The sequence below is a fragment of the Giraffa tippelskirchi genome, chromosome 9 (genome assembly GCF_054371585.1).
Source record: "Giraffa tippelskirchi isolate mGirTip1 chromosome 9, T2T-mGirTip1v1.2.pri, whole genome shotgun sequence".
In the NCBI taxonomy this organism is placed as follows: domain Eukaryota; kingdom Metazoa; phylum Chordata; class Mammalia; order Artiodactyla; family Giraffidae; genus Giraffa; species Giraffa tippelskirchi.
This window is the reverse complement of record NC_137283.1, coordinates 46,005,268-46,021,521: the sequence shown is the minus strand read 5'-3', so window position 1 is coordinate 46,021,521 and position 16,254 is coordinate 46,005,268.

The following is a 16,254-nucleotide window of genomic DNA, read 5'->3' as shown; positions in this document are numbered from 1 at the left end:
CTTTGGTGGGCTGGAAAATTCTGTCTGCTGAAAGCAAGCAAATTGAATCCTGAGATCTGCTCCCAGGGCCATCCAGCCCACGAGGAGTCTTGCTTCAGGATTGGGGTGCAGTTCAGTGGTCAAGGCAGCAGAGACTGGAGGTAGTGCCTGTGTGAGGGCCTTGGGGAAATATTTTTTCGCCTATTATTTATTTATTTAAATTTTTAATCTTTTGATCACATTGCATGTCACACGAAATCTTTTTATTTCCCTGACTGGGGATCTAACCCGCACCCCCCACATTGGCAGCACGGAGTCCTAACAACTGAACCACTGGGGACGTCCCCGCTTGGGAAAGATTTGTACCAGGAAGGGTGCACAGTGCATCCCCTGGGTCCCCGGGTCTGCCCAGGGCCCGGGGCTGAGCAGCCACTTTTTGATTTGTGCAGAGATAAGAGAATAAATTGCAATGTCTGTTCATCAGCCTGCTTCATTTCAACTCAGTGTCTATTCCAGTGCCACCACTCTGTGCCGAGGCACAAGGGAAAGCTTCCTGCCAGAGCCTGTTTTGAGCTGCATCTTGAAGGGCAAGAAGGCATGGTCAGACAGAGGGACAAGCAGGCAGGGAGAATACAGAGGAGGAGACTTGCCAAGCCCACTGGGGGACCCAGTGAGGTCCTCCCTCACTGGTCTGTGACTAGTGCAGAGTTGGTGGCACTGAGAATAGCAAGTTCATGGGTGTGAACGTGCATGTGTGAATGAAACAAATTCAGGCACATGTGTTCACATGCATGACAGGAGGTGAGTGTGCATCTGTATGTGTGTGCAGATGTATTTGCCCAGGGTCTGCCCTCAGACAGACAAAGTCTGTGCGCACACACATGCATACACATGTGCTTGTGGGTTTACGTGTGAGCACAAATGTGAAAGCTTGAGTATTAGATTACATGTATTGTACGCAGCCAGTGAACATATGGGGACACAAAGGTGTGCGTGCACGCAGGTATACATGTACGTGTGCCACCTCAGGGAGTCAGCCTTTGGACTTTCTGATTCTGGGTCTATGGCCCCCATAAGTGTATTAATGGTTAATATTGTTGAGTCAGGCCTCCACTTTTCATGCATCATTTCAATTAATTTTCTCAACAATCTTACATGGTGGGCTTATAACAGTTATTTAATAATCTTCTGAGTTACTACCCCGTTTTACAGATGAAGAAACTGAGGCTTAGAAAAGTAAAGTGACTTGCTCTGGTGTCTCAGAGAGTAAAGAATCTGCCTGCAACACAGGAGATGTGGGTTTTTTCCTGGATTGGGAAGATCCCCTGGAGAAGTGAATGACAACCAACTCCAGTATTTCTGCCTGGAGAATCCCATGGACAGAGGAGCCTGGAGGACTACAGTTCTTGGGGTCACAAAAAGCCAGATATGACAGCAACAAACAACACATAGATGAAGAAACTGAGGCTTACAAAAGTAAAGTGATTTGCTCAGAGCTACCCAGCCAAAAGGCAGGAGAGCTGGGATTGTGAGCCCAGACTATCAGACCTCAAAGGCCTCTGCTTTATCACTTTTTGCAAGCTGCTTCTTAGCGATTCACAAAGCTCCAGGGAGGAAATGCCTCTGGCACCCTCCTACCCCTGGCCTGGACCCCGCACAGACACTCAGGGCTTCTCACATGCTAGGTAGGAAGGGGCTACTCCTGGGACCTGGGTCTTGCAACCCAGGGCTACACACGTAGAAAGGTCACACAGAGGTGAAATGGGGCAGTCTTTGTTTATCCAAAACCCCAAAGAATTTGGGCCAGAGCCAGTGGAGGCCCCTAGCCTGAGCACATGGTGTGTTTCCTGCCCTCTGGAACAACAGCCCAGCAAGGAGAGTTACCCCTAGGCTTTTCCAGCCCAGTTTCTTGAAGGCTACTTGTAGGCACCTGTCCCTGAAAAAGGCAAGGATTCAGCTTGGGGACTAGAATGGACTTGGAAGCCAGGGCAGGCCCTTTTTGGCCCTGACAGCCTGTTGGTGGCAGTAGTACCAACTTGCATTCTTGTCTTTTTTTTTTTTTTTTTGATTGGAACACACCTTTTATTTATTTATTTTTTTTATAAATGTATTCATTTTAGTTGGGGGCTAATTACTTTACAATATTGTAATAGTTTTTGCCATACATTGACGTGAATCAGCCATGGGTTTACATGTGTTCCCCTTCCTGGACCCCCCACCCACCTCCCTCCCCATCCCATCCCTCTGGGTCATCCCATTGCCCCGGCCCTGAGCATTTGTCTCATGCATCGAACATGGAATGGTGTTCTGTTTCACATATGATAATATACATGTTTCAATGCTATTCTCCCAGAACGTCCCACCCTCACCTTCTCCCTCAGAGTCCATAAAATTGTTCCATGCATCTGTGTCTCTTATTCTGTCTCGCATATAGGGTTATCGTTACCATCTTTCAAATTCCATATATATGCATTAGTATACTGTATTGTTGTTTTTCTTTCTGGCTTACTTCACTCTGTATAATGGGCTCCAGTTTCATCCATCTCAGTAGAACCGATTCAAATGTATTTTTTTAATGGCTGAGTAATATTCCATTGTGTATATGTACCACAGCTTCCTTATCCATTCGTCTGCTGATGGACATCTAGGTTGCTTCCATGTCCTGGCTATTGTAAACAGTGCTGCTATGAACATCTTTTTTTTCTTACATTGAGGGTGCAAGTGCCATGTAAAAACCAAAACAGACAATGATAATTTAAAAAAAAATAAGTCACACAGAATCATTTTTCTCAACCATTTGGAGATGACTGATCTAAATTCATATGTCTTTTAGGCAAGACAGTTCATTTCTCTGAGGCTCTGTTTTCCCATCTGTAAAATGGGGATGATAATAATACTTCCACATGAATTATGATGAGAGTTAAATGAGATAATGAATGTAGAAGTTTCCAAACTGCCAGGCACATAGCCTGAGCATGCTCAACAAATATCTAGGAGTGTCATTTTCATTGCATTTGCATTGACAGCACTGACATCATTTCTTCCTGTGACCTTGGAAAAGCATTTGGACCTCCATCCTCCCCACCATAGAGATTATCTTGAGTTTTTTTTGGTTAGGCTCATTTGAATATTTTAAAATATAACTTATTTTCATAATTCTGTACCATAAAATTTACCCCTTTTAAAGTGTACAATTTAATTGTAAATGAACTATATTTCAATAAAAATTAAAAAAATAATGAAATAAAGTAAAACATCATAACATTAAAAAATAAAAAATAAGGTTTACAATTCAGTGGATGTTAGCATTTTCATGGTTGGACGGCATTGTCCAACCTTCACCACTATCTCATTCCAGAACATTCTCATCACTCCCAAAAGAAACCCTGAAATCCCCTATTCATTAGCAAACACTCCTCTTTACCTCTTCTCCTCACCTCCTGGCAACCACCAATCTACTTTGTGTCTCCTTGGATTTGCCTGTTCTGGACATTTCATATAAATGGTATCATATAGAATGAGGTATTTTGCACCTGGAATCTTTCACTTAGCAGTAATGTTTTGTAGAGTCATCCATGCTGTGGCAGGTATCATTTTTCATTCCTTTTTATGGCTGAATAATATTCCCTTTTACAGGTATGCTGTATTTTGTTTATTCATTAGTTGATGGACATTTGAGTTGTTTCCACATTTTGGTTATGAGTAATGCTGCTGTAAACACTGGTATACAGACAGCTGTGTGGACGTATGCTTTCAGTTCTGTTGGTTATGTACCTAGGAACAGAACTGCTGCAGTCTTGTGGTGAGTCTGTTTCTCACAGTGGCTGTAGCATTTTACATTTCCAGTGGCAGTGTGTGAGGGTTCTAATTTCTCCACATCCTCACCAATACATTTGATTGTCCATGTTTTTGATCACAGCCATCCTCTTGGGTTGTAAAGTGATATGTCATTGTGGTTTTGATTTGCATTTCCCTAATGGCTTATGATGTTGAGCAACTTTTCATGTGCTTGTTGACCATCTGTATATTTTTTTTGGAGACATGTCTCTTGAAATCCTTTGCCATTTAAAAATTCTTTTTATTTTAGCTAACATTTAGTGAGCACCTACTGTGTATTGCCTTACTGGGATGGGCAGGGGCACACAGAGCCATGGACTCTGCTGGGGGCAGGAAGTCTTACCCTGCTCCCCCTCCCAGGACTGTCACACTGGAGCATGTGTGTGATACAGGGGACTCTGATCCAGAAGGGAAGGAAGCACAGGCTGGAGAAGAGCCTCGGGTTTCAGAGGCTCTGTCTGTGCCATGCACCCTTCCAGGGGCCTGCCTTGCCCATTGGCTGCCCTGCCACACTCAACATCAGTGTGATTGATACCTGGCAGTCAGAAGCTGACTAGGCATGGCAGCCACCCAGGTCACCAACAGAGGAGGTACCTTCTGGGTAAGCACCCACAGGGAGTCCCAATTTAAACCCATGACCACCCAGCCAGAGCTCCCACACAGTCCCTAGTCATCTCCAAGTGGCTCTCCAGGGAGAGTGCTGGGGACAGCAAGGCTGCTGGAGCCTAAGCAATAGGAAGATAAATGGACCCTGCTCTGGCCCAGACTGCTGTGTGCTTTAGGCATGTCTCTTGACAAGCCTAAAGCACATAACAGAAAACTGAGCCTCAGTTTTCTCATCTGTGAAATGGGAGACTAACAGCACAATCCCTTGAGTCCCTTATGAAGCTGAAATGAAATGAGGTATGCAAAGGGATTTACACAGGTTGGGAAAGAGGACATGTTCACTAGATATAACTTGTGTCATCTGAAAACTGAGAGGGACAAGATGATGTACAAATGCTTGACTCCTTCCTAGAAAAGAGGTTATAAGGAGCCAGGGGCACCCTCATGTCATATGAAAGGACCAAAGAGGTGGGCCAGACTCCCGGCCACAGCTGTCGCTATGGGGAGGACCCACCCTGACCTCAGGGCTGTGCAAAAAGAATTTCAGAGGCAACAGCCTCAGCCGTGGGGAAAGCCAGACCATCCTAGGAAGCTGTCTGGCTTCTGGGGCTCTTGGTCTCCATCCCAGTTTCTCCTCAGCCTGTGCCGTGGCGGCCAGGCGCCTTTTCACTGATCTGACAAGCTCATGGCCGAGGGGAAGTATGTTTCCAGATACGATGAAAATAGATCCTTCTCCAAATATGCTCATTGTGGCTAAGAAAAATAAATAGAACCAAGAAGGAAAAGAGAGAGCAGCTAGCAGCCATCAGATGGGGCCAGGCCTGGGCGGGTCTGGAGAGGCAAGCTGCAGATGCGTGGAGGTTGGGCTTGTGCAACCGAATGGTGTGTGTGCATGTGTGTGAGTGTGTGCATGTGTATATGACTGAGTTTAAGCATGATTGAGCATGTGTGATAGTAATCGTGAGTATGAGAATGGATATGCATGAATGTGTGTGAGTGTATGTGTGAGTATATGCAGGCTGAGTCTGTGAGTGCATTTGTGTATAAGGAGAAGTCTGTGAGCACGTGCAAGCATGTGACTGAATACGTAAGCATTGTGAGTCTATGTGTGAGTGTGAGTGCATGTGAGAGTATGCAAATGAGTGTGAGTATGTAGGAGTGCGAAAGTATGCGACTGCATGCATGTGTTTATGCCAGTGCATATGTGTGCATGTGTGAGTAAGCATCTGTGTACCTGTGTGTGAGTGTGTCTGAGTGAGAATGTGTGTATGAGTATGTGTGTGTGTTCACTTGTGTCGTATGGTGTGCACACATGAGCAAGTGTATGTGAGCATGTACAAGCAGGTTTGATAGTGAGTGTGTGTGTGTGCATGTGCTCATGGGGGAGGTGCTCCGAGTCACTCAGTAATGGTGGTGGCCCTGAGGGGAGAATTCTCTGTGCTTAGTCACTCAAAGCCCAGACACAATCAAATCAAGAATGTATTTCAAAATACATCGGCTGCATTTATCATGGAGACACTGTGCTTCTCAGGGGGCCCATGAAGCTTCCTAGAATTGCTGCTCCAGGGACCTCGTGGAAGCAGAGGAAGTTGGAAACTGGAGGGACTTGTAGCTCCTCCCCACAAAGACTTCCTGGTCCATATGGGGAGACTGAGGCCCAGGGTCACACAGCCGGCTGGGGCAGAGCTGGGCTTAAGGACTTGGCCTTCACCTCTCTGTCCGGTAGTCTGTTGTACCTCCCACCAAGACATGCCTTCCACCTCCCTAGCCATCATCCATTCATTCATCCAGCAAATGTTTCCTGAGGATGTGTTGAGAGCTACACACCAAACTGGGCTCTAAGATACAGACCAGGACTCTGCCTCAAGAAGCTTTCCTCCCAGTGTGGAAAGGTAGACTGTAAACCTATAGCCCAGCTGACAAGATAATTCCAGATTCTGATCAGAACCTTGAAGTCAGGAAGGCAGGGTGATGCGATCCTGAGGCCTCCTTCAACAGAGTGACAGGAAAGGCCTCTGCAGAATGACATCGGAGCTGACGCCAGGGTATGGGAGCCAGTTCCTCACAGCTGAGTCTTTTATATATAAAAAATATATATTATTTTTTTGTTGTTTGCCTGTGCCGGGTCTTAATTGCAGCATGCAGTGTCTAGTTCCCTGACCAGGGATCAAACCTGGGCCCCCTGCATGGGGAGTGTGGCATCTTAGCCCCTGGACCATCAGGGAAGTCCCTCCAGACCTCTTTTCTTGGTGACCTTCTAGGGACAGGTGGAGCTGTCACAAGTACCATAGGCCAGAAGGCTTCCACCACTCCCCTGGTCCAATTCCGATGAGAAGTAATGGAGAAAAACCTCCTCCCCATGGGGACTAGAGAAATCTCCCTCAGAGAAGACGAGAGCTAGTAAGCAAGTGGGCCCAAGGCAGCTGGGACCCAGGAATCACTGCTGGGGCTGTGGAAGAACCGTCCCCTCCACTCATGCCCTGAAACGCTATTTCAACCTTCATGAAAGTCTTAATAACCCGTGATGTTAAATAATATTAACTACTGATGTTTGCTAAGCACTTCGCCCATGCCAGGCACATACCAGGTGTATTACTGCAGTTAATGTCTTCAAGACACCTTAGGAAATGGGCATCAATGTCTCATTTATTTTGTAGGCAAGGAAAGTGAGGCCCCGTTGAAGTAGCACACACAAGGCCACACCACCAGGAAGGGGCAGAGCTGCCATTTGTATCCAGGCCTCTGTGATCCCAAAGACTAGAGGCTCTGAACACACAACCCAGGGCCTCCTGTCTGCCTGCCCTAAGAATCTCACTGATGTGGACCTTTCTGCCTGCCCTTGGAGCTCCTACTAATTCGGGCCTCACAACTTACCACAGAACCCTGAATTATGCTACCGTTTGCAAAGGCCAAGATAACGTCATTGTTCTAAGAGCCCCTACTAGACACAAGAGCACTGGAACTTTTACATACGTGGTTGTAGTCTTCAAAAGAACCCTTCTAGGTCAGGATTATGTATCTCCTCTTATAGCTGAGGAGATAAAGGGACTGGCTGATGGTCAGACAACTGTGGAGTGGGGTGGGTAACGTGACTCCAGAGCCTAATAGCCCCTCATGCTTTCACACAGGCTGCTGGTGAAATGCTTAGCATGCTTCAAAGTCAGTAACTCCCTCCCACCACCAGCCTAACCTATGCAGGGTTCAAATTCATGCCTCAGCAATGCTACAAATAACAGAAAATCCCCAACTTTTGGGGTCACTCTCAAGCACTTGAACTCACCATGTTGAAATGGTGAATGCCAAGGGTCCCCCACATCTATCCCTCAAGGCTGTGAGGGAATAGATGTAAAATAATACAGCCCTATCTTAGTGTAGGGAGCCTGGGCAAGTGACTTAGCCCTTTAGAATCTTGATTTCCCCATCTGCAAAATGGGGCTATGTGATAATACCCACCTCACAGGTTTGGAGTCAGGTAAAACCAAGGTGACTTAATGGTACCTGGCACACAGGAGGTGCTCAGTAAAGATCTGTGGGCAACTTGGTTGGCACTGGCTTCAAGACCCTGAGGGAGTGGTACTATTTGGAGTCGAGAAGTTAGGGCAGAGATTTCAACTTCCTGGGTTTCTGGGCCTGGCTCAGAGGGGCTCAGTCCTCAGCTCTCTCTGCCCTAGTCCCTGATTTGGGCAGCAGCCCCTGACTCTCTCTCTGGGAACTCTGGGGCAATGCACAGGCCTAGCCTCTCACGTTCATAGACCAGCTGGGTAGAGGAAACTGCAGGTTTTTCCAGACAGCTGTGCCCCAGAGCTGCAGCCTAAGGACAGAAGTATGTGCTCAGTGGGGAAGTTGCTGTTGCAACCACCAAGTTGAGAAACAAGGTGGGGAAAATCCACCAGGCTGCTGGCTCTGGGAGGGTGGGGGACCTCGGGGGGCGGCGCGTGCACACCACTGGATCCTCCTTTGTCCCCTTAGCCTGGAGGCAGTGGTGGCTTCCTGCTGCTGCTACTCTCTGGGCTGCCTTTCCTTTCCCTGATAGCTCCTCCACTTTTCCATCACCTGTGTAATGAATTCCCTACATTCAACTCCCTCTATTTGAAATACCTAAAGTGGCTTCTCTTTTGCTATTGGACCCTGAAGTCCAGAGAGGTAAGGCCACTTGTCCGGGATCAGAGGGCTTGCCCGGGGCACCCATCCTATGCTTCCTCAGCCCCCTCTCCCTTGGGGGCATCTACCTTCCTCACACTCACTCTGTGCCAGCCTTCCCCTGCTTTGTGGAGGACTATCTGGGAATGCAGTGAACTTAAGGCACTTCATCAGCTGATTCTCACTGAAGTGTTACTGACTGATACTTGGGTATTCAGAAGAAGCTAGAACCACATAGAGCCTGTCCAGAGGGATCGGAGGCCACAGAGGAGAGGCTGCCACTGCTGGAAATATTGCCTAAGGCATTTCTCTTCCTTTCTTCCTCCACCTTTCTCCCTGTGCCCTCCATGAGTAAACCAAGCCGTGGAAGTTTGAGGAGTGCAGCCTGAAGAGGTTGACCCCTTTGCCATAGACAAGGATCAGAGTAGGGTAAGGATGAGGAATGATCTGAGGTAAGTAGGCTCAGGATGGGCTTCCCAGGTGGCGCTAGTGGTAAAGAACTCGCCTCCCAATGCAGGAGATGTAAGAGACACGGATTTGATACCTGGATGGGGAAGATCCCCTGGAGGAAGACATGAAAACCCACTCCAGTATTCTTGCCTGGAGAACCCCATGGACAGAGGAGGCTGGTGGGCTACTGTCCATGGGGTCACACAGAGTTGGACACAACTGAAGTGACTTAGCATGCACGCAGGCTCAGGATGGACATATTCTGCTGTCTACTGCGGCAAGGGGTCAGATTTGACGGTTCCTGAGGACACTTGCTCTCTGAAAGTCCGCGGATCTGTGACTCTTAGAGCAAGGGCATGGATTCCCCTGGGTTCTGGTCACATTCTGATCTTGCATGGCCTGCTGATCCCTATCCTCTCTGGCCTTAGCTTGGCATCTGCTCAGTGGTGAGGTTGGTCAAGTTGGTCCAGCCGGGCCCTGGAAGAAGACCCTGCGTGTGGGGGCTGATTACCCATCCATGTCCATACCACAATTCTCCAGAAGGTGCTTTCAGGAATCTGTTGACCTCACCATACCTGCCCATCTGATGTCTTCTCCATCCTGCTGTCTCAGGCGGAGGCACCCAGCCCAGTGCCCTCTTCTCCTTGTGGTCCAATCTTCATGAGCCTGCCAGCCCATCAGCTATGGGGCCAGACCTCCCACCCCAGCTCCACCTTCGCTGGCTGAGGGCTGTTCCCTCTCAGAGCAGGCGGCACCACCCAGTCTGGGCAGAGTTCCCCTCAAGCCTTCCGCCCCACCTCCCTCCTTCTATCTGGGGCTTCTCCTTTTTTTCCTTTCCAGAAATGGAAGGAAAGTGGGCCAGTTCTAGAGATATGATAAGATTTTTAGAAAGATTCTGAGAGAGGTGCCGAGCCGAGAGGAGAGCAAGTCGCCTTCCGTTGGAGGCTGAGGTCAGGCCTGTCTAAAGTTTCCGCAGGCTCTTGGCTCTCAACCCCAACAAGTTAAAATGCGCCTGCTTCCCACATAAAACACGTTTGAATCACTTTATAAGAGCTGTGCTCTTCTCTTACGTGTGCTCCAGGTGACAGGTTGTTCTAATATTACCCTTCGCAGACATTTAAAGAAACATGTAAGAGTTGCAAGCTTCACTGTCCCTGAGCTGACACCCTGTGCTGTGTGACCTCAATCTATTCCCCCGAACACGGTACCACCATGAACACCCTCTTACAGGGGAGAAGACAAGGTCAGAGTGGTCTGGCACATAGCCTGGGAGCTCTGGGCCACCGTCTGGGTCTGCCACTCCCCATAGCCCAGACCTTCGTTACCCTGGATTCCTGGCTCTGCCGCGGGGATTCTGGGGCATGGACTTGAGGCCTGTGGGGTTCACACCTCATTAGAAGAGCTCGGAGCTGCTGAATGGCCTGCTGGACAGAGCCCTCCTCCTGGCCCAGTTAGATGCTTGATGCTGGTGCCCCAGGACTCCTCCCAAGGGTGAGCTGCAGGGCATGTGGTTTACCTGCCAGGAGCCCGGAGGCAGGAAAACAAACACCATAAATCATCAGGAAGCCTGTGTAAATATTTTATAGACAGGATAGTAAATAATGCAGCTCCCTGGATGCACCTGACCTAGTTCATCTGCCCCACATCCAGCACCCAGGTCAGTCTGTCTGGGCCCCCTCTCCTGCCTTGCACTTTTTAAACAAATGCTGAGGCCCAGTGTTGGGCCCTTTCATATGCACCATCTTCACTGCCAAACTTTTGCTCAGGCTGCTCCCTCTGCCTGGAACACCTTTCTCCCTAAGTCTGGCTAATTCATCCTCCTCCTTCAAGAGTCACCTCCTCCAGGAAGCCTTCTTTGATTTCCTAGGTAGAGTAAGGCATTCTCCTGGCTCTCATAGTACTTAAGCTTCCCCCATGTGGGCTCTGCTTCCTGGAGGTGGTCACTTCCTAGTGACTTGTCTGCTCTCCTTCTGATTGTCAGCTCCAAGAGAGCAATCATTTCCCTGGAGCTAAAGGCAAAGCTTGGTATATAGTAGGTGCTCAACAAACAATGTTGAAGAATAGCATAAATTGTCTTGTTTAATCTTTAAATAAGTCTGTGAAGTCTTATTGGAGTTATTGAGTTTCTTATTACAATCATCCTTACTTTACACGGGAGAAATCCAAGGCCCAGTGGCAGTGCTGGGATTGACTTCCCACCTGTCTGACCCTGAGGCTAAGGCTTTCTCAATTACCCACCTGGGAACACATCTCTTTCTTGTGCAGAACTCAAGGTCCTTGAATCAGGGACCCTATATTTCTGCTGGGAGGGCCTTGACCCCTGCCATAGGCTCTAGCATCCAGTAAATGTTAATCTATGTGTGTGAATGGCTACAAAAGGCAAGACAGCAGTCGGGATCTTGCCCCCGATCTGGGAAGGAATGCATAGTGAGCACCTTGGGAGCAGGAGACCAGGCCAGGGGACTCTCTGGATTCCAGAGCATCTCTGAAAAGATGTGTTTCTAGGGAGGGTTTTGGGCCCCTGATGGAGGTGGCTTTGGAAGGTACTTACATTTAGTGGCCCACATGCCTTCCGTCCAAAGGAACTGCACCACTTTGGGGCCAAGTCCCTAACCAGGCCATCACAGCCTCAGAGGAAGCTGAGATGCAAAGACAGATGATCCTGTCTGCCCTCTCCCCAGCCTGTGTCAGGTGCTAAGAATGAGGACAAGGAAATCAGGGCACAGGCTGTGAGAGGTGGGACAAGACAAGGACAGCTTTGCACAAGAAGCCCTGGCCTGACCCTGGCCTAAATCCTTGGCGGAGGTGGGCTGCAGAAAAGAGGGAGGGTAAATGGGTTTCAACTGATGTGTCGATTCCAGCTGGTTGCCAAGGGCTCCCTACAGCTGTGTTGAGGATTCTGACCTGTATCCCTCCAAGCTCAGAAATGCTGTGATCAATTAGTAATATCGGCCACCAGCACAGAGGGGCACACAGTAGCCCATGTCACAATTTGTCAGCCCCTCCTTTCACCTCTCCTCAACTCTCAGCACAGAGTAGAAATCCAATAAAGTTCCGAAGTTTCACTGGTTTTTTTAAGTTTTTTTTTTTTTTTTTTTAATGTGGACTATTCTTAAAGCCTTTGTTGTTTTGAATTTTTTTTTTTGGCCCCAAGGTGTGTGGGATCTTAGGTCTCCAACCAGGGATCGAACTCACACCCCCTGCATTGAAAGGCAAAATCTTAACCACTGGATCACCAGGGAAGTCCCGTGGTTCACTGTTGACTACTAAGGTCAGGACCGAAGTCATTTCTGCTTTAGTTATTTGTGGAAATGGAGATATGAACCCAGGGACTCTTTACTGCTGCATTTGCAAGAACCAGAAAGGGAACAAGGAGAAGAGAATAGAAAAGAATGACAGACAGTAAGTGAGAAGTTAGATGTGCAGGAGAACTTCTGGGCAGTATGGACTGAGATCCTGAACCCAGGCACAGCTCTGCCCTCACCAGTCAGCAAGAACCAAGAGTTTTCAGAGGTAAGTTCCAGAGATAAATCTTGGCAAGGACCCAGGGGGTGGCGCTTTGTGCTGCAGGAGGTGGGGCCCAAGCCTTCTATGAAGTCCAGCAGAATCAAGCATCCCCGTTGGGCCTGGGGCAATGCAAGGGGCACACAGGGGTACCGGATGCAACTCTTGCATGAGCTCCTCCCTCACATAGCTTCCCAGGTTGCGGGGAAAGGATGTTGGTGGAGCCAGAGCAGGTGGGGCCAGGCAAGATGCTCCCTTTGGGATGGGAGAATCTGGGCAGGTTTCTGGGGAAGGGACAAGGCCAGAGAGCCGACAGTGGGGCAGCCTGTGTATGCCTACCCTGGTTCCCTCAGCCTCTCATTGCCCCTTGGACATCCACCTTGTGAGGCCACATAGAAAGGTCTGCACAAGCCTTCACTGCTGGGGAACAAGCCTCCGGAAGGGGTGTTGTGTCCTTGTCCTGTTAGCAGCCAACACCTCCACACCCATCACTCATCTGACTTTACCTAGACCAGTTACCAACTGCTCCCCCGCCCCCAACTGCTCCTGTGACTTTAGGGGTAGCCTGGCCTGGTGGCTATGAGCTCTGGCCTGGAATTCAGAGTGGTCCGGGATGTGAGGCTCAGTCTGGCCGCATCCTAGCTATGTGAGAATTGGCATGTCATTTTGCCTCCGTGGGCCTCAGTTTCCTCTCCTGTAAAATGGGGCTAACGATGGTCCCCACATTGTAAAGGCTTTGTGGAAAGATTGTGAGTTAATAAACATCAAGGGTTAGTTCAGGGCCTGGTAGGTAGTCAATGCTTGATATATGGGGGTTGGAGTTATTGTTCCTGTTATGATTCTAATCAGAGACCAAGTTCATGTTTACCGCATCCTCTGCAGAGACCTGATTCCACCTGGACTCCTGGGGGACCTCTTCTAAGATTGGTAGGCATCGAGGCTGGTGGAGGGCCCTGGGGCTGGGGACTTGGGATGCCCTGAACCAGGGGCTGAGTCCGATGGGCCAGGCAGAGGTTCCGTGCAGCCCTGAGGCCTCTAGGCCTGCTGAGCTCTGGGCTGTGGGCAGAGTCAGCCATCCCAGGCCATCTATAATTACCTTCCAGCAGAGCTCTGTGGCACTGGGTGGGGGAAACCATTATCAAGTTTTATGTTGCTGTCCATTCAGTGCCCTTGGGCAGCCCCACACCTGCTGGCCACTATTAGACACAGATAAAGATTGAAGTTCTTCGGGGAGGAGATCCTTCCAAGGAGGCTGACCTCTGAGTGCAGGCTCCAAGAGTTCAGGACCCCCACAGTCTCCAGAGATCCACCTCTGCCCAGGCCGGGGGCAAAGCCTACTATGGGGAGCCAGGAGAGTTGATGGGGAGCTCTCCAGGGCCTCCTGGACACAGTGTGAAGCCAGAATGTGAAGGATGCTGAGGCCCCACGGCGCATTCTCCATCCTTGTCCTCCTAGCCACTGTCCCCTTTCCCTCCTCCCCTCAGACAGCCAGGCCTTGGTTTTACGAGGACCGTCGCTGGCCATTGTGGCGGTGGCTGGGAATGATGGTGCCTCAAGGGCAAATCCGGAGCCTGAGTCTGGGCCGTCTCTGGAGGTCGTGCACCCTTGCTTGGCTGGAGCCTGGCCTTCCACTCACTGCCGTGTGTACTTGCACCCTCCGGCTTTCCCACGCTCCAGGCCTCTCACACGTCCTTGTCCACTCAACTGTGTCAGCAATTGCAGGGTGATGAGGGAGGAAGTAATGGTGACTTCCCACCCCAAACTTCCTCATCTTAAAGCAGCAAGAGGTGGAGACTCCAGGAGTCAGGCTTGGGGATGCAGAGAGGATCCTGCCTCTGAATGCTACGGGCACTCTCGGGCATCAGCAGAGGTGGGTCCACCCTGAGGTGCTTCATCGTGTGTTGCTGGTCCTGATTCTTCTGGGCACATCCCCACCTAGTGTATCTTTCTCCCCAGGAGAGGGCTGGGGTGTCCCTGGATCCACAGAGGGGCTTTCAGGGCTGGGGTACAGGACGGGGAGCTCCGGAGGCTCAAGCCAACCTCAGCCACCCTGACTTCTTTGGGGAAGGGCCTCCCCCGCCTCCCGCCCCCATTGCCCTGTGGAGACCCAGAGGAAGCCAATAAATGCAGTGAACAGGCGCTGCTGAGCACTGATGGGCTTGGGGTGCCACCCCGGGAAAGCCAGTCTTTACTAAGTGCCTACAGTGTGCCTGACCCACATGGGGTGGCAGTCATGTGTGTGGAGGCATGAGGAGGGGTCAGGAGGAGAGGACATGGGCTCAAGGGGATGTGGCCCTATAGCTAAGGAAAGAACAAAGACATGCTCAACCCTACAGGCACCAGGAAGGTCACATGTCCCAACCATGACACCAGGAAGCCCAGAGACCCATAGGCAAAGGTTCCAAAACAAATAGTGAAAGAAAGGAAGGGTGTTTGAGGTGGTGCAGGAACCCCATACACACACCCACACTCTCACCCCTGAGTCTGTTGCTCAGAGTCCCAGAAACTCACCGCTCAGGGCTGCGCCTTCAAGCTCACAGAGCAAAGGTCAGAAGGGCAAAGATCAGAGAAGTCTCCCTGGACCCACACCTGTGTGCCCTTTCATATGGGCAAACCTTGTGCTCAGGGAGCAGGCTGTCATCAGCCTGGCAACAGTGGGGGAGGGGCATGTGGGTGGGTGGGTGGAGGGCTCTGCGTTGGCTCTGTGTCTCCACCCCTGCCCTACAGGTGCCATCAGCAGGACGGGGCAGGGTACTCTGATCCTCACCGTTTTGGACCCACAGAGCAGCGTGAGTGATAAAGGCCACGCTGCGCTTATTCACTGCAGCCGGGCCTGCCTCCAGATCCCTGCCCTTTTCTCTACCTAGAATACCTGTCTTCCCAATCTTCTCACCTCCAGTTTCTGTCTTGAAAGTGCCTTTCCCAAGTCTTCATTTCCCATTATCTTCAGCACAGGGCCCAAACGCAGGTCCAGCCTTTGCGTGGCATCCAAGACCCCTGAGAATGTGAATCCCCCACTGACCCCTAGGGTCCCCTGTGCACACCATGCTCCAGCCTCCCAGGCTCACCTAGAAGTTTCTGGGATTGGTCTTGGATATTGTCTTTGCTCCAGGTGTGAGTGCCTTTTCTGCCTCCTCACCACTGTCTGAGAAGGAGTTCCTCCTTGTCCTTTTCGGCCCAGGCCAGGGGCACCCTGTGGTGGAGCCATCCTTGCTTCCTCAGCTTTAGTACAGGCTCAGGCACACAGTAGGTGCTCGCTAAATGACTGCTGGAGGGAACAAATGAATTAGGTTCTATTCCGGGCTCTGTTGGAGTTTGTGCTAGTTACCTAGGCAAGTTACTTGGCCTCTTGGAACCTTAGTCTCCCATCTATATGATGGGAAGTTAGTGGGGAGTTAGATGAGATGGTTTGTATTAAGCTTCTAAGAGCCTTAGGTTTTATATATATATATATTTACTTGTTTATGATGGTAAGAATCTGCCCACAGTGCAGGAGACTCAGGTTCAGTCCCTGGGTTGGGAAGATCCCCTGGAGTAGGAAATGGCAACCCACTCCAGCATACTTGCCTGGAGAATTCTGTGGACAGAGAAGCCTGGCAGGCTGCAGTCCATGGGGTCACGGAGAGTCGGACACGACTGAGCGACTAACACTTTCACTTTAACTTGTTTATTTATTTGGCTGCACTGGGTCTAAGTTGTGGCATGTGGGAACTTTTAATTGTGGCATGTGGGATCTAG